Consider the following 26530-nt stretch of genomic DNA (forward strand, 5'->3'; position numbering starts at 1 on the left):
TCTTCCTGTCTTCTGCATCTTCCTCTGTCACACCAGCCACCTGCATGTCTTCCCTCACCACATCTATAAACCTCCTCTTTGGCCTTCCTCTTTTCCTCTTCCCGGGCAGCTCCATATTCAGCATCCTTCTCCCAGTATACCCAGCATCTCTCCTCCACACATGTCCAAGCCATCTCAATCTTGCCTCTCTTGCTTTGTCTCCAAACCGTCCAACTTGAGCGGTCCCTCTAATCGTTCCTAATCCTGTCCTTCATCGTCACTGCCAGTGAAAATCTTAGCATCTTCAACTCTGCCACCTCCAGCTCCGCCTCCTGTCTTTTCATCAGTGCCACTGTCTCCAAACCATATAACATAGCTGGTCTCACAACCATCTTGTAAACCTTCGCTTTAACTCTTGCTGGTACCCTTCTGTTGCAAATTGCTCCTGACATTTTTCTCCACCCACTCCACCCTGCCTGCACACACTTCTTCACCTCTCTCCTGCACTCCCGTTACTTTGGACAGTTGACCCCAAGTATTTAAACTCATATGCCTTCATCACCCCCACTCCTTGCATCTTGACCATTCCACTGTCCTCCCTCTCATTCACACATAGGTATTCCGTCTTGCTCCTACTGACTTTCATTCCTCTTCTCTCCAGTGCATACCTCCACCTCTCTAGGCTCTCCTGAACCTGCACCCTACTCTCGCTACAGATCACAATGTCATCTGCGAATGAAACCATACTGCTGCTCGCTAATCATCACCTCTCCTCTTAACCTGGCTTCTATTACTCCTTCCCATATCTTCATGCTGTGGCGGATCAACTTTATACATCTGTAGTTGCTACAGTTCTGCACATCGCCCTTGTTCTTGAAAATCGGTACCAGTATGCTTCTTCTCCACTCCTCAGGCATCCTCTCACTTTTCAAGATTGTGTTAAACAATCTAGTTAAAAACCCCACTGCCATCTCTCCTAAACATCTCCATGCCTCCACAGGTATGTCATCAGGACCAACTGCCTTTCCACTCTTCATCCTCTTCATAGCTACCCTCACTTCCTCCTTGCTAATCCACTGCACTTCCTGATTCACTATCGCTACATCATCCAACCTTCTCTCTCTCTCTCTCTCTCTCTCTCTCTCTCTCTCTCTCTCTCTCTCTCTCTCTCTCTCTCTCTCTCTCTCTCTCTCTCTCTCTCTCTCTCATTTTCTTCATTCATCATCCCCTCAAAGTACTCCTTCCACCTTCCCAGCACACTCTCCTCGCTTGTCAGCACATTTCCATCTCCTACCCTGTGCCCCATAATTGTGGACATTATCAGCTCTCTTTGGAATCTGGCACAGTACCCTCCAGCTTCAAAATGGCTGCAGTCACCCCCAACCTCAAAAAACCAGGCCTGGACCCAGATGACTTCACTAACTCCCGCCTGATCTCCAACCTTCCTTTTCTCAATAAAACATGGAAAGAGCAGTGGCTGCCCAACTCCATCAGCACATGTCCGACCATGAGCTCTATGAACCGCTCCAATCTGGCTTCAGAGCACACCACAGCATAGAAACTGCCCTTATAAAAATCACCAATGACCTCCTCATTGCAGCTGATTCCGGCCACATCAGTACTCTCATCCTACTGGACCTCTACAGCCTTCGACACTGTTTCCCCCACCATTCTCTTCAACTGCTTATCTGAATACCTAGGCCTCACTGGTGTAGGAACTAACATCTTTCCTGATACATACACTAGCTTGAATCTGTCCCATTTGGGAAGGTTTAACTTTTTAAAAATGCTTCCATCCAGCAGGGTTGCATCATATTGATGGAGGGAGCTGGTACAATTCAGCTGACAGCATGGTGTAGTGTCTTTCTTTTTGAGCATTTGGCCACCTGAACAATTTTTCAGGTTTATCACAGAAACATCCATGTTATCTCAGAGGGAAAGCATGGTTGCATAGCTGGAGTGTTGTAGTGTTTCATAAGAAGGTTTGTAGGTCTGAGTCACTGCATCATCTGCCTCCCCCCCACACACACTTGCATTGCTACTTAAACACTTACTTTGGAGAGTGGGCCGCGAATCAAGACGTGTCAGCGAGGTGATGCCAAGTTCAAAGCCCACTACATTCTTAAAATACTTCACACTGAAATCAGAGCTCTCCAGACAAATAAAAGGTTTGTTTTGTATGGCTCATGATATTGGGGTGCACTGTGGGCAGTTTAGCTTGTGTGACATGTTATGCCACTCATCAATGATGTGGGCAGCATACTTAGAAAAAGAATTCTCCACGCTTTACAGACAATGCTTGACTCACCACTGTTATAAGAGTCCATTGCAAATGCCGTACACAACTCTCTCCATCTCTTTGTCTCCTATGCTTTCTTTGTCTCTTGGGCTACTTGTCTCTCTTGTGTCTTCTTTCCATCCTTCTCTACTCTCGCTGTCTGTCCCTACATTTCGACTTATCTTGGTTTCTCGTTCCTGTGCATGCCTCACACTCGAATATGCTTATATTGTTTGTACATGTGGACAAACAAGATATGGTGTACACACACACTGTGATGCTGGTCGTGTGGCTTGGGTCCTGGGCTGTTCTGGTGGCATCTGGAGACTGCTTGGCATCCTTCTCATCATATTCTTCATCCATCCAGCCATTATCCGAACCACTTATCCTGCTCTCAGAGTTGCGTGGGTGCTGGAGCCTATTCCAGCAGTCATTGGGCGGCAGGCGGGGAGACACCCTGGACAGGATTCCAGGCCATCACACAGGGCCGACACACACACACACACACATTCATACCTAGGGACAATTTAGTATGACCGATTCACCTGACCTACATGTCTTTGGACTGTGGGAGGAAACCGGAACACCTGGAAGAAACCCACACAGACACGGGGAGAACATGCAAACTCCACATAGAGGATGATCCAGGACGACCCCCAAGGTTGGACTACCCCGGGGCTCAAACCCAGGACCTTCTTGCTGTGCGGCGACCGGGCTAACCACTGTGCCACCATGCCACCATATTCTTCATATATCTTATAATTCCATTATAATTCTGTTATCCTCTTTCAATTTTGTATTCTGTAAATTGTGTAAACACAACATCCATTGCACGTTGTCTGTCTTGGGAGAGAGAGAAATCCCTCCTCTGTTGCCGTCCCTGAGGTTTCTTCCTATTTTCTATTTTTTTACCCTGATAAAGAGCTTTTTTTAGGGAATTGTTCCTTATCTGATGTGAGGGTCTAAGGACAGGATGCTGTGTTGCTGTAAAGCCCCCTGAGACAAATGTGTGATACTGGACTATACAAATAAAATTTACTTGACTTGACATAGGGAAAATAGTTTGCTGTTTCAGTGTGTGTGTAAGTGTCTGGGTTAGGAAGAGGCAGTTTAATGAGATAACCTTCCACCAGATAAACTCTGTAATCAGGCTGCTGGCTCCAAGGAAAGAAATAGTGCCACTTCAGAGCTCTATTCCTAGCTTGCGCTATCAAGTGCTTTACTGCTGCTATTACATAGTGTCAGACAGAGAGAGAGAGTGCGACGAAGAGAGAGAGACAGGCAGACAGACAGAGAGAGAGAGAGAGAGAGAGAAAGGGAGAATTAAAGACAAATACTCATAAACAGCAAGCTGAGGAGAGAGTGACTGCAAGTAAGAAGAGACAAGGAAAGAGGGCTAGAGGCAATAATAAGAAGCCGAGAGACAGACACACACACACATACACACACACGGGAACATAATGTGGTTATATCAAGCTACCCAACTATAGATGCACACGCTTAAAATCAGGAAGGTTAATGGAATACCCGGCGGGACATGTTGAAGCCCAGAACCAAAGGGCTTCCTGTCAATTGACCCTTCAACTGATCAATTGCCCCCCTGGGCACATTTGAGCAGATGTATGCAAGCTGCTGATTGGACGTTGTTGAAGGCATATATTTGATAAAGGACTGTGAGTACACTGCTAAGAATCTACTTTCTGTCTCTCACTGCCTCCTGGTATCCTGAGTAAACTGACTGGTTTCTGGGCACAGTGTGTATCTAGTGTGTGCAGTGTGGGTGCAAATTCATGTTTTTATGGTTATATGGATCTGCCGGTGAAGGAGTTCCTCAGTAACATGGGCATATGGACATTTTTCTGTGTGCAAGTGTGGAAGTGTACATGTGCTTGTATGCAATAAGTAATGTATGCTTTTCGATGTGTGTGTGTGTGTGTGTGTGTGTGTGTGTGTGTGTGTGTGTGTGTGTGTGTGTGTGTGTGTGTGTCTTGGAACAGTTCCGATATCTTGGCAGGCTTCTCTCCTCCAAAGCCAACACTGACATTGAAGTACACTATCATCTCAGTTGTGCCAGCTGGGCCTTCTCAAGATTGAGTAAAAGGGGTTTTGAAAACCGTGATCTTCATGCCAGAACAAAAATTCTGGCGTACAAAGCGGTAGTGCTGCCCACCCTGTACTGTATGGATCAGAAACCTGGACCACATATAGCAGGCACCTGGAGATATTTGAGGCATACCAACAGCGATGCCTCAGGAAGATCCTTAAGATCAGCTGGGAGGATAAGTGCACCAACTTCAGCATCCTCGAGGAGGCCAACATGCCTACTATGACTGCCACCTTCGCACAACATCAGCTGAGATGGACTGGTCATGTCCTCTGCATGTCTGACTCTCGCCCCCCAAAACAGGTCAATCAACTGATCTATCAATCAAGTTGTATTTTATATAGCGCCTTTGTAGCTGCAACAGCCACTCAAAGCGTTTTTTCGGGAGACCTGGGTTTGCGTCCCGGCTGCGGTGGTTCTTGTCTGCCCCTCGAATTCGCTAACTCGGTGTCTGAAGTGGGATGGTGAGACCATGAGGTCATCGGAAGCGCATGCGCCCAGAGGTGTGAAGGAGCTCGTATGCGTCCCGAAGGAGGGGGGGTAGTGTAATGACCACGGATAACCAGACTCGCTAGCCCTTGGCTACCGGGTCAGACCCTTTAGTCGACTGGTTAACGTAGTCGCCCGTGGTGCGGGAGATGCAGATTCGCGTCCTGGCTGTAGCAGTTCCCGTCTGCCCCTCAAATTCGCTATGTTAGGCCCTTTACTCTAAGTTTGTGACAGGACACCGTGCCCCAGGAGGAAAAAAGAAACGATATGAAGATAACATCAAGGCCCACATCCAAACGTTTGGCCTCGACCTTAACTCCTGAGAACAAGCAGCAAAAAAGAGGGAGGCCCGTAGACTGGCTGCCTGTGAGGGTGCTGGGCGCTACAACCATGACCTCCGTGCTACTGCTGAAAACAACCTCAGACTCAGAAAGGAGCGAGTTATCAGAAAGGCCCAAACCACATCCTCAACCACTTCTTCACACCCTTGCTCACATTGCCCCAAAATATGCGGCTCCAGGATCGGCCTCTACGCCCACCAGAAGACCCACAAGGACCTAGAAGGAAGACAATCATACTTGACCCCGAGTGACCAGAGATGGTGACGATGGTGTGTGTGTGTGTGTGTGTGTGTGTGTGTGTGTGTGTGTGTGTGTGTGTGTGTGTGTGTGTGTGTGTGTGTGTGGATGGTTCACATACAGCTGTCAGCAACTCATCGAGATAAAGATAGAGGGCCAGTACCCTTCCTGCCTCCCTGTGGTTTTTAGTTGCCAGTTTCCCATTCCTGACCTTAAACTAAAGATAAAATCGCTCTTCTTCAGCTAATGCAGTTGCACCAATGCACACACACACACACACAAAAAGTTGTTAAAGTGTAAATGACATACTTTAATGATTCCCATAGGGAAATTCATGCTCTGCATTTAACCCATCCTAGCTGTGTAGCTAAGAGCAGCGGGCAGCTGCCATGCAGTGCCCAGAGACCAACTCCAGTTCGTCTTGCCGTGCCTCGGTCAGGGGCACGGACAGGAGTATTAACCCTAACATGCATGTCTTTTTGATGGTGGGGGAAACCGGAACACCCGGCAAAAACCCACCACAGACACGGGGAGAACATGCAAATTACACACAGTGGATGACCTGGGATGACCCCCACGGTTGGACAACCCTGGGGTTTGAACCCAGAACCTTCTTGATGTGAGGCGACAGTGCTAATCACTGGGCCACCATGCCGCTCAATTTGTCTATTTGCCATGCACAGCCCATGGCAGCAGCTGCACTCACGTTGTCCCTACTAAACGTCACTGTCAGGTTAAAAGGTAAATGTAAATGTAAAGAGGCACAGAAATGTAGAGTTCCACTAAAAGTCGACTTAAGTACAAGAGCATTGGAAGCAGCAACAACTATCTGCTGTCCACTTCTGCTGATTGTTATGTATTAAAATATGGTAGAGTGGTACTCTGTGGAAGATGAATGGAGTGCTTAAAAAAGCCACCCTAACCATCATGAAGAAGAACATGAAAGGATAAAGCCATCCTTCCTGTGGACCACATCTATCTGAGCCGAGACATCAGACAGTACACCCCGATGTAAGAGGCTTCACATTTGTTGAAGTCTAATGAAAACAGGCTAGTAAGAATAACATTTTTACCCCAGTGAAAATATTTTTTGATTCAGACTGGTTCATGTCTGTCTTACAACGATAACTGAGTCAAATCTAAAATTCCTTCTCCCCTTCTCTGAATTCCCAACTACATTACTGCGCGTCACCTGTCTTGGTCCTTCAGAGCGCTGCAGTTTTACTTAGATGTTATTCTATATCATGTACGCTGTAGATGGCCGAGAACACTATCTAAAGTTATGCTCTCAATTTCAGGGGCTTTTACTTTGTGAGTTAAAACATTTGAAGAATGACTTGATATACAACAATTCAGCAATGGTCTGTAATACATCCTGCAGTATTCTATGATGGGTAACACTTCACAATAACTAACACAAATGAAGCATTAGTTAGTAACTACCGAATTCATCATTTGTAAAGCATATGTAAAGCATTTGTAAAGCAAGACATGCACCAATGGCTAGTGTTAATAGATGTTTATAAATACTTATTAATACTGCAATTCATGATTAATTCATGCACAAATCTACATCTAAACAGTTTGTTAATCATGCACTTACGCTTTCTAAAGGATCTTATGATCCTTTAGACTTTTGTGAGTCTCAAGGTGCTGCTGGCCTTTCAATCTCATTTGTAAATGCTTTGTAAGGCATAGATAGTCCTCACTTTAGATGAGGTCATACAAAATACTTAACTAACAACTAGTAACTACCTGAATTAATCATGAATTGCAGTATCAATAAGTATTTATAAACATCTATTAACACACTAGCCATTGGTGCATGTCTTGCGTTACAAATCCTTTACAAATGCTTTACAAATGACAAATTCAGTAGTTACTAAGACTTAACTAATGCCTCATTTGTGTAGTTATTAAGTGTTACCAATTCCCCCCATCAGAATGCAGTGAGTCAAACTAGTCTCGACTCTCTGGAAAAACTGAGCTCAGTCCTACCAATGACACACATGAAAGTGGCTTACAACAAACATCAAATGAAATAGAATAATGTTACAGATGTCTAGATCATCATGTTGGTTTGTCTTACTGACTCTATCCTGTGTGTCTATAGTGACACATGGGGTATGATTGAGAGCTATTATTGTGACCACTCAAAGCCCCATGGCTTTGCTTTATTGATCTGACTCATAATCGGTGACATCTGAGGAATCACATGGGTTGTGTGACAGTATGAATGCTTTGAGGTGTGACAATTTCCTTCTTTATACAATGATGATGGCATGACACGGAAATGTAGGTTTTAAATAATAAATCAGGGATCTTCAACAGCTCAAATAAACTAGCAGTATCACAAAGGATTTTTTTCCCCCATGAAAATTTTCAGGACTGTAGCTGTATCTGCAAAAAATTAGGACAAATAGGGACTCATCCCTCCTCTGTTACACACTGGCCCTATGAAGCCATCTGTACGGGCATGTCCAACTCATTCTTGCCACTGGCTCTATGAAGATTTCTCACGGCAGGGTTTTGGTTGATGAATTTCTCTCTGTCTCTGTATTTATTTCTGTATTGTCGGTTTGGGTTTCTGCAAAGCAGCTGTTGGGGAAATTGCTGAGTTGAGTTGCTGCCTACATTGTTTAGGCTCATTTGCGCTAATGGCTTTTTGACTGGCTCCTGATGCCAGCAGGCCCCTCTGGGGTTAGACATGAGGGGTCATGTGGCGGCAGCACCTTTTCTTTCACTGTCAGACCTCCCTCTTGCCCATTGTTTGTCTGTATGGCTTGGTATTTTTTGTGTTTGAGTGAGATTGGCAGTTTTCCCCAAAAGTTCGCCTTGATCAACCTGTTGTCTACACTCCAAACAGCTGTTCTCCATCACGAGGCCTCTTGCCCATTTGGTACCCATTAACTTCTGAACCGTACAATACCATTTTCAGCTATATAAATCCACTTCCGTTCTTGAAGCTGTAGCCTGAAGAATAGATGACATATGGAGTCCATATTCATTTGGTGCTCGCCAACATGAGCATTCCCAAGCAGCAATACAAGTGGTGAAACGCCAATACATTCTCCCATTCAGGCATCAGGCAGTCCATGATCTGCCATCAGCAGCCCTCATGACCTCTCCTCCCACACAAATGTTGAATATTTGTTAATCTGATGGTGATAGCACCATCACCATTGTTCATTCCATTAATATTCTCCGTCTGTCTCTGTCTGTCAGTCAGTCAGCCTTTGCCTAACTTTTAACGTTGATATCATCAGACACACAATGGGTGGACTTACTCTGTCACGGTTATCTTTGTTGATTGGATTTATGTTTCTCTTCTCTCTCCATTTGCACCACCTGATACTGCATTGGCATCCTCACACAGGGAATCCAACGCATCTGTGCCCTGCTCGCTATCACTTTCAATCACATGTGTCGGGAAAGAAAGCAGTACTAGAGAGAGAGAGAGGAGGGGGTCCGCCAACACCACACCTCATGCCATGTTTTAGGCACACACCCAGTTTTCCACATGGGGGGTGGCAGAACTCTCTAGTGCACTGCTCTGGGGTTTGTGCTAAAAAAGCTGACCTGAAAGTGGAAAAAAAAAATTTTTTAAAGCAACTTTTGTGGACTTCTAACCATCTTAACAAGCCGATTAATGTCTTAATTCCCATTAGGGGTGATAAAGGGGTCACATAGCTGTGAGTAGACACAATGGTTGCAGCAAGGACCAAATCTGCAATGTTTTGTCTAGTGGGACGTCTTTCTCACCACAATGCTACTAAACAAACAAACAAACAAACAAACAAACAAACAAAACAGCTGAATCAGTGTAAACTAGCCAAGATGGAGACATCTTAAAATAGTTTTAATTGCTGCCAGCTTAGGGTATGTTTTGTTCTAGTTTTGGTGGTTTAGCTGGTAAACAGCTTGACTTAGCAGGTCGGCCACTTCAAACAATGTAGGCTGGCAATGACCATCAAAGACCAGCGACCACCAAAGGCCAGCAACCACTAAAGGCCAGCAACCACCAAAGACCAGCAACCAACATAATCTGACTTGAACTGGAGTTTTCAGTAGGGAAGACTTTCCTGTTTCTCTGGACTCGGACTGTCTGTGCGTTTGCTGTCAAACATACATGTAGTTTGGTTCACTTTGAGGGGTTTTAGTATGCACTGCGTTGAAAGAGGATGGGAGGAGGGGCAGGTGGAAGGAGACAGGGATGTTGTTGACTGGGGCAGCCCACAATGGTAGGATGGACTGGGTGTGAGTGGTATTCACAGACATAACAGTGCTGACAGATGGTAAAATGCAACACTTGCTTTGGACGGAGATGAAGGAGGGTGGGAATGAGGTAAGATGAGAAAGAGAGACAGCGTGAAAGAGAGAGAGAGAGAGAGAGAGAGAGAGAGAGAGAGAGAGAGAGAGAGAGAGAGAGAGAGACAAACAGAAAGGAGGAGTGCAGGAGACATGGTTACATCACTGTGTACACTAAATTAGCACTGATGTTGCTGTCCACGAAGGGGGAAGTTTCAAACTGCTGCTCTGCTTTTCTCGCTAGTAAATGTAAACCACTCCCATTTGGTTAGCCCTGTGAAAACACCGATATCATATGTATTCTGCACTGGAGCTTTCCAATTTCATAGAATATGAATTCTGTGTGTGTCTGGCCTCAGCCTTAGAGATAGGGTGAGGAGCTCGGACATCCGCAGGGAGCTCGGAGTAGAGCCGCTGATCCTTCACGTCGAAAGGAGCCAGCTGAGGTGGTTCGGACATCTGATTAGGATGCCTCCTGGGTGCCTTCCTTTGGAGGTTTACCGGGCACGCCAACTGGGAGGAGACCCCAGGGTAGACCCAGAACTTGCTGGAGGGACTACATGTCCAGTCTGGCCTGGGAATGACTTGGGGGTCCCCCAGGAGGAGCCAGAGGGCATAGCTGGGGAGAGGGAGGTCTGGAGTGTCCTACTTAGCTTGCTGCCACCGCGACCCGACCCTGGAGAGGCGGCCGAAGATGAATGAATGAATGAATGATACAAATTTAAATTGTCATTGTACAGCACAGAGCCACTAAACAAAAGAAATATATATGTATGACATATGGGGACGGGCTACTAGATGGCAGCAGGAAAATGGCCAGTCAAGCTCAGCAGTCAAAGCTGACGCAGTTCTTCTCCTGGTTTTATTTTCCCTTTAACAGTCTTTTTCTTTCCATGAATGTCCAACTCAACCTCGCAGCCTCTAGCTTCCCCATTATCTGAAAGTCAGTTGAATGATTGACACGTAAAATGAAAAGAAAAACAGTTTTATCAACCAACTCGGACAGTAATGAAGTGGAAGAAGAGGCTGAAGACCTGTCTGTTGTGTCTCTGAGCTGGCCAGGCTGCCTGCTTGCTTTCCATCCTTTACAGATGCATTAACAGTGTTGGAGACCGTGGCACATGGGTTTGATGTTTTGGTTTATTTAGTTTTTTATCACAGCTGCTGTGACGTCAGTGACAGCTTTGTTTTAGCTTTTCCCTTCAACTCATTGGTTCCTCCCTTGACCAGCCAGATGATCTGGGATGGCTGTCCCTGCAGACTGTTCAGGGGAGGCAGTTGTCCCTGCAGACTGTCCAGGGGAGGCACCAGCCAGATGATCTGGGATGGTTGTCCCTGCAGACTGTCCAGGGGAGGCACCAGCCAGATGATCTGGGATGGTTGTCCCTGCAGACTGTCCAGGGGAGGCACCAGCCAGATGATCTGGGATGGTTGTCCCTGTAGACTGTCCAGGGAGGCAGCCCTCTGGTCCCCGGGGCTCTCAGCTGCTAGCATGACAGCTTGCGTCAGCAGAGCCCTGGTGATGCAGCAGCTTTCCTTACACCTTGTCAGCACTCTCTAGTCCTGCTCAGCTGCAACACACCCGATAGGCCCAAAGAAGGGGCGAGTGGGAATTCAAGGTTTACATTTGAGAATTTCACAGGCTCACTTGAGGAATTCTGAGCAGCCATGTTGTACTTGGATCTTACAAGAAGGATGAAAATACTTTATCCTGCACCTAAGAGTACCAAGGTTTTTGTTATTTAACTAATTTTATTATTCTTTTTTTGTAGTAATAGTTGTGGTTATAGCAGCAGTGGTAGAAATGGCACTAGTAGTAGTAGTCGTGGTATTAATAATAACAGTGGTACGAGAAACAGTAGTAGTAGAAGCACGGTGCAGCTGGTGGCCATTTACTGTGGTGGTGCTAATGCCACTGTGGTACTACGATGATGCTCTGAAGAGCTCTGCTCACACTCACACACGCACACACACACGCACACACACACACACACACTGCTGTCAGGTAGGCCAGGTCTATTAAGTCCCCTCATGTAATGTGGCTTGTGAACTTTCTTCATTTCAAAGGAAGTCTTGCAGAGATGTGGATTCTGCATGGCCACAGACCTCAGCAGTCACAGTGGAACACGGTCATGTTGCTCCTTATTGTAAAGGTGTAAATCAACTCTGTGATTAACGTTTTTAGTTTGAACGCTGAATAAATACTTTTCTAGTGGAGCATTTCCTGCAGCACAGACTTCCAACACTGTTAACGTAACGATGTGACGTAGCAGCACACGGAGGCCTTGTTTACGTTTTTAACCAATGATATGTCAGATATTTATTTGACACGCCGGCTTTCAGCCAATCATTTGTTAGACCGGAGATCTTATCGTTATGCTGCCTTCCAGGGCAACTCCAAAAAGGAGGACAATTGGGTGTCCGGCTTGAGGCTGCGCCGGGCGGAGGACAGGACATTGAAAAGCCGGACTGTCCGGCCTATGGCCACCCTACTCAGTACTGCCTATGCGGTGTCTTTGTCCACGTCCACGTCCGCGTCTAAGTTTTATCTTCGTTTGATGGCTGGCAGCGCTTGCTCTGCTTTGTCCGGTGGGGGCCGGGACCACGGCTCCTGCCTGCAACTGCGCCCAAGGCGGAAACGCCGAGGGCGGTCTGACAGGATGCGGAAGTGGGGTGGGATAAGCTAACTGCTAGCCCATGCAGCCCGACGGTTCCGACATTCATCCTGGCTGGCGTTCGTTCCCTTGGACAGCGATTTTTTTTGTTGAGTTTGTATATATGTGTTAGTTTGGATGTGTGTGTTCTTGTAGTTTTGGGATGTGTTTTTGTCTTTGTGTTGCACTGCTGTGGGCTGGGGGAAACAGTGTAAACTACTAATAAGTCACGTTAGTCCCTAGCTAACGGGTCTGACCCTTTAGCCGAGTGGTTAGTGACGTCGCCTTGTGGTGCAGTGCAATTAACTTTACGCCATTATTTTTTGGGTATTGTTATGATACTACTACAGTTAGCTCGTGCCGTGTAATCAGAACGCAGTCCAGCCGCATTATGAATCCAGTTCTGGGTTTCATCTAAGTTGATTTCATGGTTTTGCAGCAAAGACGAGCTCCAGACTGAAGCAGCAGCTGAATCAGAATCAGGCGTGGAAACTGATGTAACCGGTTATTTTCTTGCCCGGTGCGGGATTCGATACGGGGTGTACTGCACCACAAGGCGACATCACTAACCGCTCGGCTAAAGGGTCAGACACGTTAGCTAGGGGCTAACGTGTGTTATTAGTAGTTTACACTGATAACAACAATTTGGTGTTACTTTGTGTGTTTGTGTGTCAGAGAGTCAAAGAGTGAAGCCATTTTGATTAGCTAAAATGCTAATGCTACCCATGCCTGTACATTGGAATGAATTTTGTCAAATGCAAATTTGAGTATAGACAGGTCAATGTCATGGTGTACCTTTAAAGTTACATTCATTTTATCATGCCATACACAATTTTGACAATTTATGTAAAAAAAATAGAATAAAATACACACACACACACATATATATATATATACATCTATATATCTATATGGTAACACTTTAGTATGGGGAACATATTCTAAGTAACAAAAACTTAATTTACAGTAATTTAACACTATGAACACTTGTAGTTTTGTGTTTTGTTATGTAAGAACAGACCATATTCATTAAGTGTTAGTAAGGGAGAATAACTCTTCTTGTGGTACTACCACCTTATAAAGTCCATACTAAGCAAAGCATATTGAGATGGTACTACTAATAAGCAATAATTCTGAGGTTTTAGAGGGAAAACTCATAGTTAATGGATTACTGGTTGTATAATAAGGCCATGCAGAATAAGGCATTAATGAGTATGTAATAATGACCAATTAAGAGCCAATATGTTGCTAATTTGCATGCTAATACGCACCTAATTAATGGTGACTATGTTCCCCATACTAAAGTGTTACCTATTTGGATATATATATATATATATATATATATATATATATATATATATACACACGTTGTTAAAAGAAATGCTCAACGGTAAGGAAAATGCTCAACAAACAAGGAGCAAAATAATCCGGTGTCAAGTAAATTTTTTATGAGACAGTACAAGCCTGTTTAATGCCATAAGCAATTGACAGCTGATGATTGCTTATGGCATGAAACAGGCTTGTACTGTCTCACAATGAATTTACTTTACATATATATGTAAAATATTTTTTTAAACTTTTTGACATAAATCGTCAAAATGGTGTGTGGCATGATAAAATAAGCTAAAGGGAATGTAACTTTACCATATATATATATTGAAATAATCTTATTTTGACTTCCTGGAAAAAATATAAAAATATAACTCTTTTGTGGTACTTCATTGTAATGTGTATCACAAGGTACATGAAAATTCCTACCAGAGTAGGGGTAAACAACCGTTTTTGAGGTACACATTTAAATTTTTCAATGATTAAGACATGGATCTTGAATGTAAATAAAGTGCCAGAGTACATTTAAAAAAACATTAAAATAGAGCTTGTTTATAAAAATCCAGGGGAGGGTCCCCCCGGACCCCCCCTACAGAGGTCTGGGCTAAGCCCCAAATGTCCTCAAATCCTGGAAACACCCCTGCACACCAGTACTGGGTGAGACTGCTGCAAACGTGAGTTTGTGCTGCCATCTTCCCACACCGGAAGCAGGAAATACATATGTTTATCATATATATTTTTACCTGATACATGTTTATTTACTACTAGTGAATTAGTTTGACTAGTCACTAGATTTGATATCAACATTTCTGATTTGACTAGTCAAAATGAAAGAGTCGCGGGGATGATGGAGTCTATCCCAACAGTCATTTGGCGGCACCCTGGACAGGCCACCAGGCCATCACAGGGCCAACACATACACGCACATTCACACCTAGGGACAATTCAGTATGGCCGATTCACCTGACCTACATGTCTTTGGACTGTGGGAGGAAACCAGAGCACCCAGAGCAAACCCACACAGACACAGGGAGAACATGCAGACTCCACACAGGGGACGACCCCCAAAGTTGGACTACCCCAGGGCTGAAACCCAGGGCCTTCTTGCTGTGAGACCCTGAGTAGGATAAGTGGTTTGGATAATGGGTGTATGGAAAATGAAAAAGTTGATCGTGTCAAACTGAATAGTAGCTAGTAAGTTTTGAGAAGCTACTAGGCTTTATTCAAATGTAACTAGCGGAACATTCACTGCAACGTGCAATAATACATAATTACTAGTTAATACATAACTATGTATTAACTAGTAACTGATAGTTAATACATAGTTACTAGTTAATACATAGTTCCTAGTGACAAATATGTAATTACTAGTAGGATTGTCTTAGAGACCCCGTGACCCTGAGCAGGATAAGTGGTTTGGATAATGGATGGACGGATGGATTGTCGTAGAGACGGGTAAAAATCTATTTTTAGGCCAAGTGTGTATTTTTTAACTACTAGTAACTTCAAAATAGTGACAAGTGACGGCCAGAATAGCGACTAGCATGTAGAATAATAAATACTAGTTTAATAATGATAAATAGTAGTGTTTAATTGTTAGTGACTAGTGCCACATCACCTCAACCATGTTTTCATGGTATGTGTGTTTAGCTGGTGGACTGTCTGGCCGGCTGCTTTATCAGCGCTTCGTTCTAAGCCACTACTCACTACAGATTACACACTAGCACTTATGTTTTAAAACGCTTGTTTTTATTGTTAAGTTACTAGTTGCTAAAAAAAAGATGCCATTAGAATAGTGACTTGTGCTTTTTAAGTTTCTTACTAGTAAATAAATCAAAAGAACTAGTGTTCATTGAATTTACTATTTATTTACTAGTAAAAGAGAAAAGTGGCTGAAAATATTAATTAGCGTTTATTCTAACATACCTAGTTTGTAAATTTTAGCAACAAGTGGCAGTGCTAGTTCCAGTGTCCATGCCAGCAGTAGAGCTGTGCTGTATGGACTCATGACAGATACCTTATACAATCACTTATACAATCACTCCCTCATCCATCTGATTTCACTGATGTGGATGCAGAAAACTGCCAGTTTTACTTCGATGTACATGTAACATAGAGAGGAGGAGTCAGGCTGGAGCAAGCACTGATTTCAAATGGGTTACATACCTCGGGTGGCACCCAGCAGTTATAGGACATAATTGAAATATTTCGCTTTTAAAAAATACCAGTAACAATATTTCCAAGTAATTTTGAAAGTATATTGACTCTTTCAATGAAGCTTGTCTGCCGGCCGGGTGGCAAACATTCAACTCCCCTTGGCCTCAACCCCTCTCTGTAACTGGACCCTGGACTTCCTAACCTAACAGACCTCAGTCTGTTAGGTTAGGTGACCACACCTCTTCCACCCTGACTCTCAGCACAGGTGCCCCTCAAGGCTGTGTTCTGAGCCCCCTCCTTTTCTCCCTCTTTACCCACGACTGCCTGCCAACTCACCCTTTAAATGTTATAGTTAAGTTTGCAGATGACACCACAGTCGTTGGCCATATCACCAACAATGACGTGACGGCCTACAGGGACGAGATTCAGCACCTCACATCATGGTGTACTACCAACAATCTTGTCCTCAATGTGCAGAAGACAAAGGAGCTGATTGTGGACTTCAGGAGGTCTAGAAGCTGCAGCCACTCCCCCATACACATCAATTGGGTGGAAGTGGAGCGTGTTTCCAGCTTTAAATTCCTTGGAGTCCACATCAGCGAGGAACTGTCCTGGATATTAAACACCCAGGCCCTTGTGAAAAAGGCCCAACAACGCCTGCATTTTCTGAGGAGGCTGAGGAGCGCCCGTCTATCCCCCAAAATTCTCACCAACTTCTACCACTGCACCATAGAGAGCATCCTGACCAGCTGCATCTCAGTTTTGTACGACAGCTGCACCTCAGTAGACCAGAAAGCTCTGCAGCGAGTCGTCAAGGCGGCCCAACATTTCGCCGGTACCCAGCTCCCAGCCATAAAAGACATTTATCACAAACGCTGCCTTTGAAGGGGTCTGAGCATCAGCAGAGATCCCACCCACCCCAACCATGGACTGTTTTCCCCCCTGTGCTCTGGGAGGCGCTACAGGAGCCTCAGAGCCCGCACTGCCAGGCTCAAAAACAGCTTCTTTCCACAAGCTGTTGCCCACCTGAAACTGGCCACCCACTGAATGTCTGTAGATATTTTTAAATATTTTGTACTCTTGCTCTTTTTTAACTTATTTTAGCTTTTGGTCTTCATGTGTGTATATCTTATACTGTGTTTGCTGTGTTTGTCTGTGTCTGTCTTGCACTGTTTGGCGAAGCCACAGCCCTCATTTCATTTTTAACATGTGCCTGCACATTGTTTTTAATGACAATAAATTGAATTGAATTGAACTCCTGTCAGCCATCCATGCCTGTCAGCTGCAGTAGCAGTAGTAACAGAATTAGTAGTAGTCATAGGAGTAGTAGTAGCAGAGGGTACTTCCTCAGCAGAATTACAAGACCAAATGCAGCAAATCCTTTTGCAGGACATGCTTGTTGGACTCTCTCCTAAGTTCCCATTAGGAGACAGCTGCCAAGACCTGAACATATCTCACCGACCCTCACATTATATGCCATACCTCTTATATTACATGTCATACCTCATATTACTTGTCCTACCTCATATTACATGTCATACCATTCTAATGGCTGAAACGAGCTCAACTGCAGATTCTGTGTACACCTCTTTGTGTGTATGTATGTGTCTCAAAACAGTTGGGATTGTGACTATCACAGAGAGGGATACAAGAGAGTGACTTTAAAATTGTTTGTCCAGCCAAGTTGTTTCAGGTGGGGTGTACGTGCATGCGTGTTGGTTGAAATTTTGTTAGTGTGCGACATGTTAGCACATATTTGGATGCACATGCATGTCTTCAAGTAGTGATTGACCTTTACAGACTAGAATTTAGTGCTTAACTTGCCAGTGCCACATAGCCAAGTGTAATTCTTTATGTGGCCATCAAAATCACCTCGTTTATTGGATTGCAAGAGACCAGGACATGACACTTACGGGACTACTTACTAAAGCTGACTTTATGTGTTGATCTCTCTTAATAAAACCTCACAGCTGATCCCCAGCATAAATCTAACTCTTCTACCAGTGTCAATGTGGAGCATTTCCTAAGTCAAGTGGTGTGAATCAAAGCAACACCTCGGGCTTGGAGCTCCGGCTCGCTCTGAGAGGGTCAGATGTGCCAGGCACATGTGTTGGGGGGTACGATATCCCACCCCTTCCCTGCATGCCGTAAATCAGCTCTGCCTGGTTTCACTCCCATAGCTTGCCTCCCCCACAGCCATGGTGTATTTCTTCTTTATGGTGTTGAAGTGGCTACATGATGACTAAGCAGCCGGGTGGGAGGATGTGTTGTATTTGTTGAAAGTTAAATTAAGATCTTTGGAATGCGACTAACTGGCTTTGCCCTGTTGGGAAGAGTCAAAGGTCACAAGATTCACCCCTTCGTTAGATCAGTCCCCCTCTGTCTTAACTCAGAACATCTGACCGTGCACATGTGCCTGTACATGTGTGCAGTCGTTACCCACTTTTCCTGCTCAAACCGCTACGATTTGAAATGGTTCACTGAATATAGATGCATCCTTTCAAGTTAAACAACCTTAAGAGTCTTGAATTTCTCTGAAGAAAAATATGTATAACAGGTGGGGGTCTTCCCAAGGCTTTTTTTTGCCTCTTCTACCCTCCTACCCTGCATAAAAGTTTTATCCATTCCTACCTCATATCTACTTTACACATCTTTCCAGTACTTTCATCCCAGTTCAAAGGTTTCATGGTGGATATGATATGATATGATATGATATGATATGACAGTATGAGCGATTTAAATGACTGTATATATACCAACCTGTTACTTCATTTTCTTCTTCTACTTTCGGCTGCTCCCGTTAGGGGTCACCACAGCGGATCATCCGTTTCCTTCTCTTCCTGTCCTCTGCATCGCCCTCTGTCACACCAGCCACCTGCATGTCCTCCCTCACCACATCCATAAACCTCCTCTTTGGCCTTCCTCTTTTCCTCTTGCCTGGCAGCCTCATAGTCAGCATCCTTCTGAGCACAGTGCCCTCACATGGTCGACTCAAACATTTCTTTCTCCCAGACCTCCTGGCGCCTAGTTACTGAAATCCAGCGCCATCTAGTGGGTCAGAAATGAGCCTTGCTATAAAGTGGTTTGATATAACACCCACACTATATGCATGTCCATGGCCACATGCAGGAATTTAGAAATACAGAGGTCCAAAAAATTAGCTTGCCAGGGGGGTTTGGGGGTAAAGGCCCCTGAAAAAAATGTTATTGTTCCTGTCTTTCCTGATCTAAATATGTGCATTTTAAGACGTTTTGGAGAGCAAACATGGGAGAACAATAGCTTATAGCCATATCAGTTGACAATATCAAAAATCATCTGTCAAGGAGTAATACGTGAGAATCAGATTAAAGCTGTAATACGTAAGTGTGAAAGAAATGATAAGGACCAACAAGAATTTGGAGGGAAAGGTAAAAAAACAAAAACAAAAAACAAAGCCAAAAGCCTTCTTCTAAGCCTCTTCCACCAAACCATGTTCCACACACACATGAAATAACTAATTAGTTAGTTAGTTAGTTAGTTAATGAATTAATTAACTGTGTTAACAGCTGTCACTTTCTGTGTGACTCATCACTTGTGTCTACTGCCAGTGGGATAAATGATAATTTAGCAAAATTAGATACGTTTGGATAATGGATGGATGGAATGGATGGATAGATACATGTTCTTTATTTCATTCTGTTGCTTGAGATGGCATTGTACTTACTACCTGCTGCTCTTCCTCTGTCATCTGCATCCCTTTCTCTTTTTCTCTTTCTCTCTTTCACCTCTCGTCCCACGTCTCCCCCCATCCCAAAGCTCGGCTTTGACTGTCTTGATTTTTTTTTTCAATTTTATTCTCTGTCTCAGTGAAGAAAATAAACACAGGGTCAAATGCGGGACAAAAGCATTTAACAAAGTTTATCCGTCTGCCATCAGATGACTGCTACGTTAGCTAGCCAAACCGCTCAGGTCACTAGCCAAACCGCTCAGGCCACTAGCCAAACCACTCAGGTCAATAGCCAAACCACTCGGGTCACTAGCCAGCACAAAACTGTCTTCAGCGCCACCACACAGAAGCTATTTGTCAAATGATGTTTGGGGATGAATGACACTGAATAGTCCACTAGAAAAATTAAGTAAAAAATCAGTAGTTTGTTTGGTTACCCAAACCCAAAGTATGCTTCCAATGTCGCTTGCCCCGTGCACGCACTCACGCACATACGTATGCACGCATGCACGCACACTCACCCACCCACCCACAGACACACACGCACACACAAGCACCACTCAGGCAAGGAAGTGAGTGATCTTGGGGCTGTAAAAAGATCTTTGCTGCACTTAAGTCATTTTAAGCAGTTATACCACAACTTTTATTAATATACACATTGGAAAAAATACTGACGTCTTTTTTTGTCTTTTTTTAAGAATAATTTTATCTGTAATCAGATTACATGGGGTACTTTCAATAGCTTTGAATTACTTTCTTTTAAAACTGATTCTGAAATCCTAGGATGTTGCTTGGTTGTCTACAATTCTTTTTTTTTGAGGGGGGGATTGGGATTCCTCCCCCCTTTTGTTTCTCTCCAATTGTATCTGACCAATTATCCCACTCTTCTGAGCCGTCCCGGTCGCTGCTCCATCCCCTCTGCCAATCCGGGAAGGCCTGCAGACTACCACATGCCTCCTCCGATACATGTGGAGTCACCAGCTGCTTCTTTTCACCTGACACTGAGGAGTTTCGCCACGGGGACGTAGCGCTTGAGAGGATCACGCTATTTCCTCCAGTTCCCCCTTCCCTTCGCTAGTGCAGCGACCAGGACACATACCCACATCTGGCTTCCCACCCGTAGACACAGCCAATTATGTCTGTAGGGATGCCCGACCAAGCCGGACAATTCTTTTTTTAAATTAACTCTCTAAACTCTTAACTTCGGTAGTTCTCAAATATGACAAGAGTTATAGCTGGCAGTTTCTCTTGCAACCAACTTTTGAAATATTGCCAACTCTTAACCTTGTTCAACATGTGTCTGGCTCTATGCATGATCATGGTCACACTCCTGACCTTGTTTTTACCTTCGCTCTGACCTTAAACTCTCCATTTTTGATTTTGTCTCCGACCACAAATGCATTGTTTTGACACCATGCTTCAGCCTTTTGCTCAATCACAGAAGTACACAGTACACTCTTGCTTCTGCAATGCCAAGCCTGCAGCTACTTTTTTATCCTGTTTCTCTGATTCCTATACCCCCCCCCACCACCACCACCACTACCACCTGACTCCTCAAATGTTAATGATCTTGTAACCTGGTTCAATGTTCAGTGTGCTTCCATGCTAAACACTGCAGCTCCCTACACTACCAGGTCATTTTTGTCAGCTATCTCTTGCTCTTGGATTACTGACAGCATTCATCATCTGAAAGGGAAGCCAGAAGTAGGTGGAAGAAATCCAAACTCAGGGCCCATCTCTCCATCTGAAAGAACTGCTATTCATGCTCAACCAAAACATCCAGAGGCGAGAGTTGCCTACACAATTTCCCCTTGGGGATGAAAAAAGTATTCTGATTCTGATTCTGAGTCGCAGGCCTAATGAGGGACACTAAACACAATCCAGGGTTCCTGTTTAAAGCCATTGACCAGCTTGTAAACCCTGTCCATCCTGCTGAATCTGCCTCCTCCCCAGTAGACTGAAAATGTTTACCTTCCTTTGTTGACAAACTCAATAACATTCATTTTAATTATAACATTGCTAATATTTTCTCTGACTCATCACTTTGCTGTCTCACTCTCTTGTCTGAATACTCCCCAATCTCTTTGCACAATCTCATTGACACTGTATCCCATATCCGCCTGCCCTCTTGTCCTTTAAATGTAATTCCCCCCCAAATTCCTTATCGAGGTCTTGCCTACCTTGGGCCCTCGTCTGATCTCCATTATTAATCTTTCTCTCACCGCTGGCTGTGTTCCCGATAGTTTTAAGATGGCCAGTGTCCAACTTATTTTAAAAACCCTGTCTTGATCCCACCAAATAACTACAGACCTATTTCAAAACTACCATTCATCTCCAAAATTCTTGAAAAAAAATCATTGCACAGCAGCTCCTTGAGGTCATTTAAGGACGCAATATTTTCAATAAATTCCAATCCGGCTTTCACCACCAACATAGTGCAGAAACAGCACTACTAAGAGTGACAGATGACATGCTTTTGATACTACTGATCACCCCATCTTAGTTGAACGTTTAAATAAGTGGGTTGGTATCATGGTCTCTGCTCTCAGTTGGCTCTTGTCCTATATGTCTAACAGAAGTTTCAGGTTGTCATAGACCACTTTTTGTCCTCAACTGCCCCTATACTCTGTGGCGTGCTGCAGGGTTCAACCCTTGGTCCTATCCTTTTATCAATCTACATGTTACCTCTAGGCAATTTGGTTAGCCAGTTCAATTACATCTCTCACCACTATATATATCAATACGGATATAGGAAAAAAGATTTTAATACAGCAGATGAGTGCGAGATGCACGAAACAGGCCTGTACTGCAATGTATTAAAATCTTTTTTCCTGTATCCGTGTTGATATTCCACTCCTCTTTAACCGAGCACTCAACACCGTTGACGGTTTCGGAAAAAAACGCAATATATATATATATATATATATATATATATATATATATATATATATATATATATATATATATATATATATATATATATGTGTGTGTGTGTGTGTGTGTGTTGTTTAGTTTTTGTTTATCTGTAGCTTGTGCAGCACTTTATAACTTTGTTTTAAAGGGGTCTATATAAATAAACTCCTATTTACTTACTTTCTAATTTACTTACTTACTTACTTACTTACTTACTTACTTTTCTGTATCACCCTAAATCACAGTTGCAGTCTTAGGGCCATGCTCTTCCCTCAGTGAGGGGCAGGTAGATGCAGTGAGGGATGGGTAGATGCAGTGAGGGATGGGTAGATGCAGTGAGGGATGGGTAGATGCAGTGAGGGATGGGTAGATGCAGTGAGGGATGGGTAGATGCAGTGAGGGACGGGTAGATGCAGTGAGGGACGGGTAGATGCAGTGAGGGATGGGTAGATGCAGTGAGGGATGGGTAGATGCAGTGAGGGATGGGTAGATGCAGTGAGGTACAGGTAGATGCAGTGAGTGACGGGTAGATGCAGTGTGGGATGGGTAGGTGCAGTGAGGGATGGGTAGATGCAGTGAGGGATGGGTAGATAGGGGCAGGTAGGTGCAGTGAGGGACGGGTAGATGCAGTGAGGGATGGGTAGATGCAGTGTGGGATGGGTAGGTGCAGTGAGGGACAGGTAGGTGCAGTGTGGGATGGGTAGCTGCAGTGTGGGATGGGTAGGTGCAGTGTGGGATGGGTAGGTGCAGTGAGGGATGGGTAGATGCAGTGTGGGATGGGTAGGTGCAGTGAGGGATGGGTAGATGCAGTGAGGGATGGGTAGATGCAGTGAGGGGCAGGTAGGTGCAGTGAGGGACGGGTAGATGCAGTGAGGGATGGGTAGATGCAGTGAGGGATGGGTAGATGCAGTGAGGGATGGGTAGGTGCAGTGAGGGATGGGTAGATGCAGTGAGGGATGGGTAGGTGCAGTGAGGGATGGGTAGATGCAGTGAGGGATGGGTAGATGCAGTGAGGGATGGGTAGATGCAGTGAGGGGCAGGTAGGTGCAGTGAGGGATGGGTAGATGCAGTGAGGGATGGGTAGATGCAGTGAGGGATGGGTAGATGCAGTGAGGGATGGGTAGCTGCAGTGTGGGATGGGTAGGTGCAGTGAGGGATGGGTAGATGCAGCGAGGGATGGGTAGATGCAGCGAGGGAGGTAGGTGCAGTGAGGGATGGGTAGATGCAGTGAGGGATGGGTAGATGCAGTGAGGGGCAGGTAGGTGCAGTGAGGGGCAGGTAGGTGCAGTGAGGGACGGGTAGATGCAGTGAGGGACGAGTAGATGCAGTGAGGGATGGGTAGATGCAGTGAGGGATGGGTAGATGCAGTGAGTGACGGGTAGATGCAGCGAGGGACAGGTAGGTGCAGTGAGGGACGGGTAGATGCAGTGTGGGATGGGTAGATGCAGTGAGGGATGGGTAGATGCAGTGAGGGGCAGGTAGGTGCAGTGAGGGGCAGGTAGGTGCAGTGAGGGACGGGTAGATGCAGTGAGGGACGAGTAGATGCAGTGAGGGATGGGTAGATGCAGTGAGGGATGGGTAGATGCAGTGAGTGACGGGTAGATGCAGCGAGGGACAGGTAGGTGCAGTGAGGGACGGGTAGATGCAGTGTGGGATGGGTAGATGCAGTGAGGGACGGGTAGGTGGAGTGAGGGACAGGTAGGTGCAGCGAGGGACAGGTAGGTGGAGTGAGGGACAGGTAGGTGCAGCGAGGGACAGGTAGGTGCAGTGAGGGATGGGTAGATGCAGTGTGGGATGGGTAGATGCAGTGAGGGACGGGTAGGTGGAGTGAGGGATTGGTAGATGCGGTGAGGGATGGGTAGATATAGTAGACGACAAGAGACGACAGCCTGTCTCCTTTGACCCTTGACTTTTTTTACCCAGTGTACCAGTACTCGGTGTTCCAGACAGTATACATCTCTACTAACTAAATGTGTGCAGTGTTTTCTAATTGATTGTTTTGTATATGTATTCATCCTGTGTTATATTTGTGGGGTATTTAGGAAGGGTTCTTGTTTGACAGCAGTTAATATTTTGTCTCGTATATTGTAGCGAATTCGGGGGACAACGCAACCACAGGAACTGCCGCGGCCGGGAAGCGAACCCGTATCACCCGCGCCGCAGGAGGCATCGCTAACCGCTCGACTAAAGGGTCCGACCCTCCAGCCAGCGCCCAGCGTGTCTTCTTATCCATGCACGTTACAGTATTTTGTATCTCGGATTCATGCACTCACACAAATTTTTGACAACTTTAAAGTGATACTGACATCCAAATCTGAAAATTCCTGTTGATAGGCTGTTCCGAGTTGGAACGTGACCACGGAGAAATTCAGGGGCCAAAACAGCGCGTCTGCGGCCGCTCGAGAGAGATCTGATTGACTGTAGATGGCGTCCAATGACAAACTGTGCCGGTGGATACGTAGACACCAGCCAATTTGCATATAGGGTGTGTCCGTAGCGAGATGCTATAAAACCACGGAGAAGCCGTTCTTTCACCCCCTGCTGCTAGCTACTTGGCTCGACTTTGTGCTATTTTACTGAGACTTTATTATCGATCTTGCTACAACGTATTGCTATCTATCTATCTATCTATCTATCTATCTATCTATCTATCTATCTATGTATCTATCTATCTATCTATCAGTTATTTGCATCATCGAAGATATTATTCGCCAAGTTGTATTATTTAATTTATCGGTTTTACCGAAAGGTTAATGGTGGACCGCTAATGCTCAATATAGAATTTATTCAAACAACTTCACAAATTGTATTCATTCTCATTCTCTAAGACTAAACAAAATAACATCATCATAGCATCATTTATGAAGTTGATGCTTGACTCTGGATCTTCTTCCTGAACTCTGTCTAGATCTTCTTTCTGATCTCTGTCTGGATCTTCTATCTGATCTCTGTCTGGATCTTCTCTCTGATTTCTGTCTGGAGCTTCTTTCTGATTTCTGTCTGGAGCTTCTTTCTGATCTCTGTCTGGATCTTCTTTCTGATCTCTGTCTGGATCTTCTTTCTGATTTTTGTCTGGATCTTCTCTCTGATCTCTGTCTGGATCTTCTCTCTGATCTCTGTCAGGATCTTCTTTCTGATTTCTGCCTGGAGCTTCTTTCTGATCTCTGGCCAAAGAAATGTGCTGAGGGTAGCTGACCAGTGCTCTGCTGATGTGTGTTTGTGTTTGATTTTTGGGGTCTTGGAAATGGAAACTGGTTTTGCCTTTGCACTCATTGCAAGTCTTCTTTGTAATATATTAACTTATATAGAGATGTTTTGAATATGTGTGCGCTTATAATGTGTACATGTCAGTTGATAGATTCTCAAATCCATCTGTTATTGGAGAGTTTAAGTTACAATCAGACAAACAAACAAGCAAATAAAATTACAACACTTTTACTATCATTGCTGGTGTAGAAGCTTCCTGCTGATCCAGCAGCAGCAGCACATTAAGGCCCTGCCGTCAAGGCTTTCCATGCTATGTGTTCGTCTAGGCTACGCTGCCCATCAACCCCCATCCAGCACACATGCTAACCACTTGTGACATTTCATCACTCAGGTCCCCCTGCCTGCCTACTGGTAAAAAACAGGGCCGGCAGTGCTAGCAGGGCTCCTCTGCTACATGATCAGGAGCCATTATAGTCATGGGTAGTGTGTCCCTGAGGTCAGACAAACAGCGTAGATCATCAGAGGTGCAGCGTTGCCACAGCTTCACCACTGTCGTCCTTTCAAGGTTTGTGTGTTTCTCTCAGTCTTTTCAAGGTCCTCATTCAGATGCCGGCAGAGCCTCTCATGTAAGGGGGGGTAAATCTTGTTTGGTGTTACTGTGTGCCGAACGTCTATTTGGAGGCATTTACAACTGTCTGTGGACTGTGTGTGCTGGGGCATTGCTTGAGTGTCGGTTGTCTGGTTTGGATAGCTTGCTGATTCAGTAGAAGGTAAAAGTCAATATTCCCCGGTCTGTCTGAGTGGTCCACAGTACACGGCTGACTCAAC

At 44.9% G+C, this 26530-nt stretch overlaps 1 long non-coding RNA gene across 1 annotated transcript in view; it reads right to left on the minus strand.

Annotated features, from left to right (window-relative positions):
- The window catches only part of LOC130113347 (uncharacterized), a 60050-nt gene extending 41331 nt beyond the window's left edge, over positions 1–18719 (minus strand). The window contains exon 1 of the long non-coding RNA XR_008810279.1: positions 18637–18719. This is a non-coding gene — a long non-coding RNA (uncharacterized LOC130113347). The remainder of the gene's footprint in view (positions 1–18636) is intronic.
- Between the last annotated feature and the right edge of the window lie 7811 nt (positions 18720–26530).

Source organism: Lampris incognitus, chromosome 5 (assembly GCF_029633865.1).
Source record: "Lampris incognitus isolate fLamInc1 chromosome 5, fLamInc1.hap2, whole genome shotgun sequence".
NCBI lineage: Eukaryota > Metazoa > Chordata > Actinopteri > Lampriformes > Lampridae > Lampris > Lampris incognitus.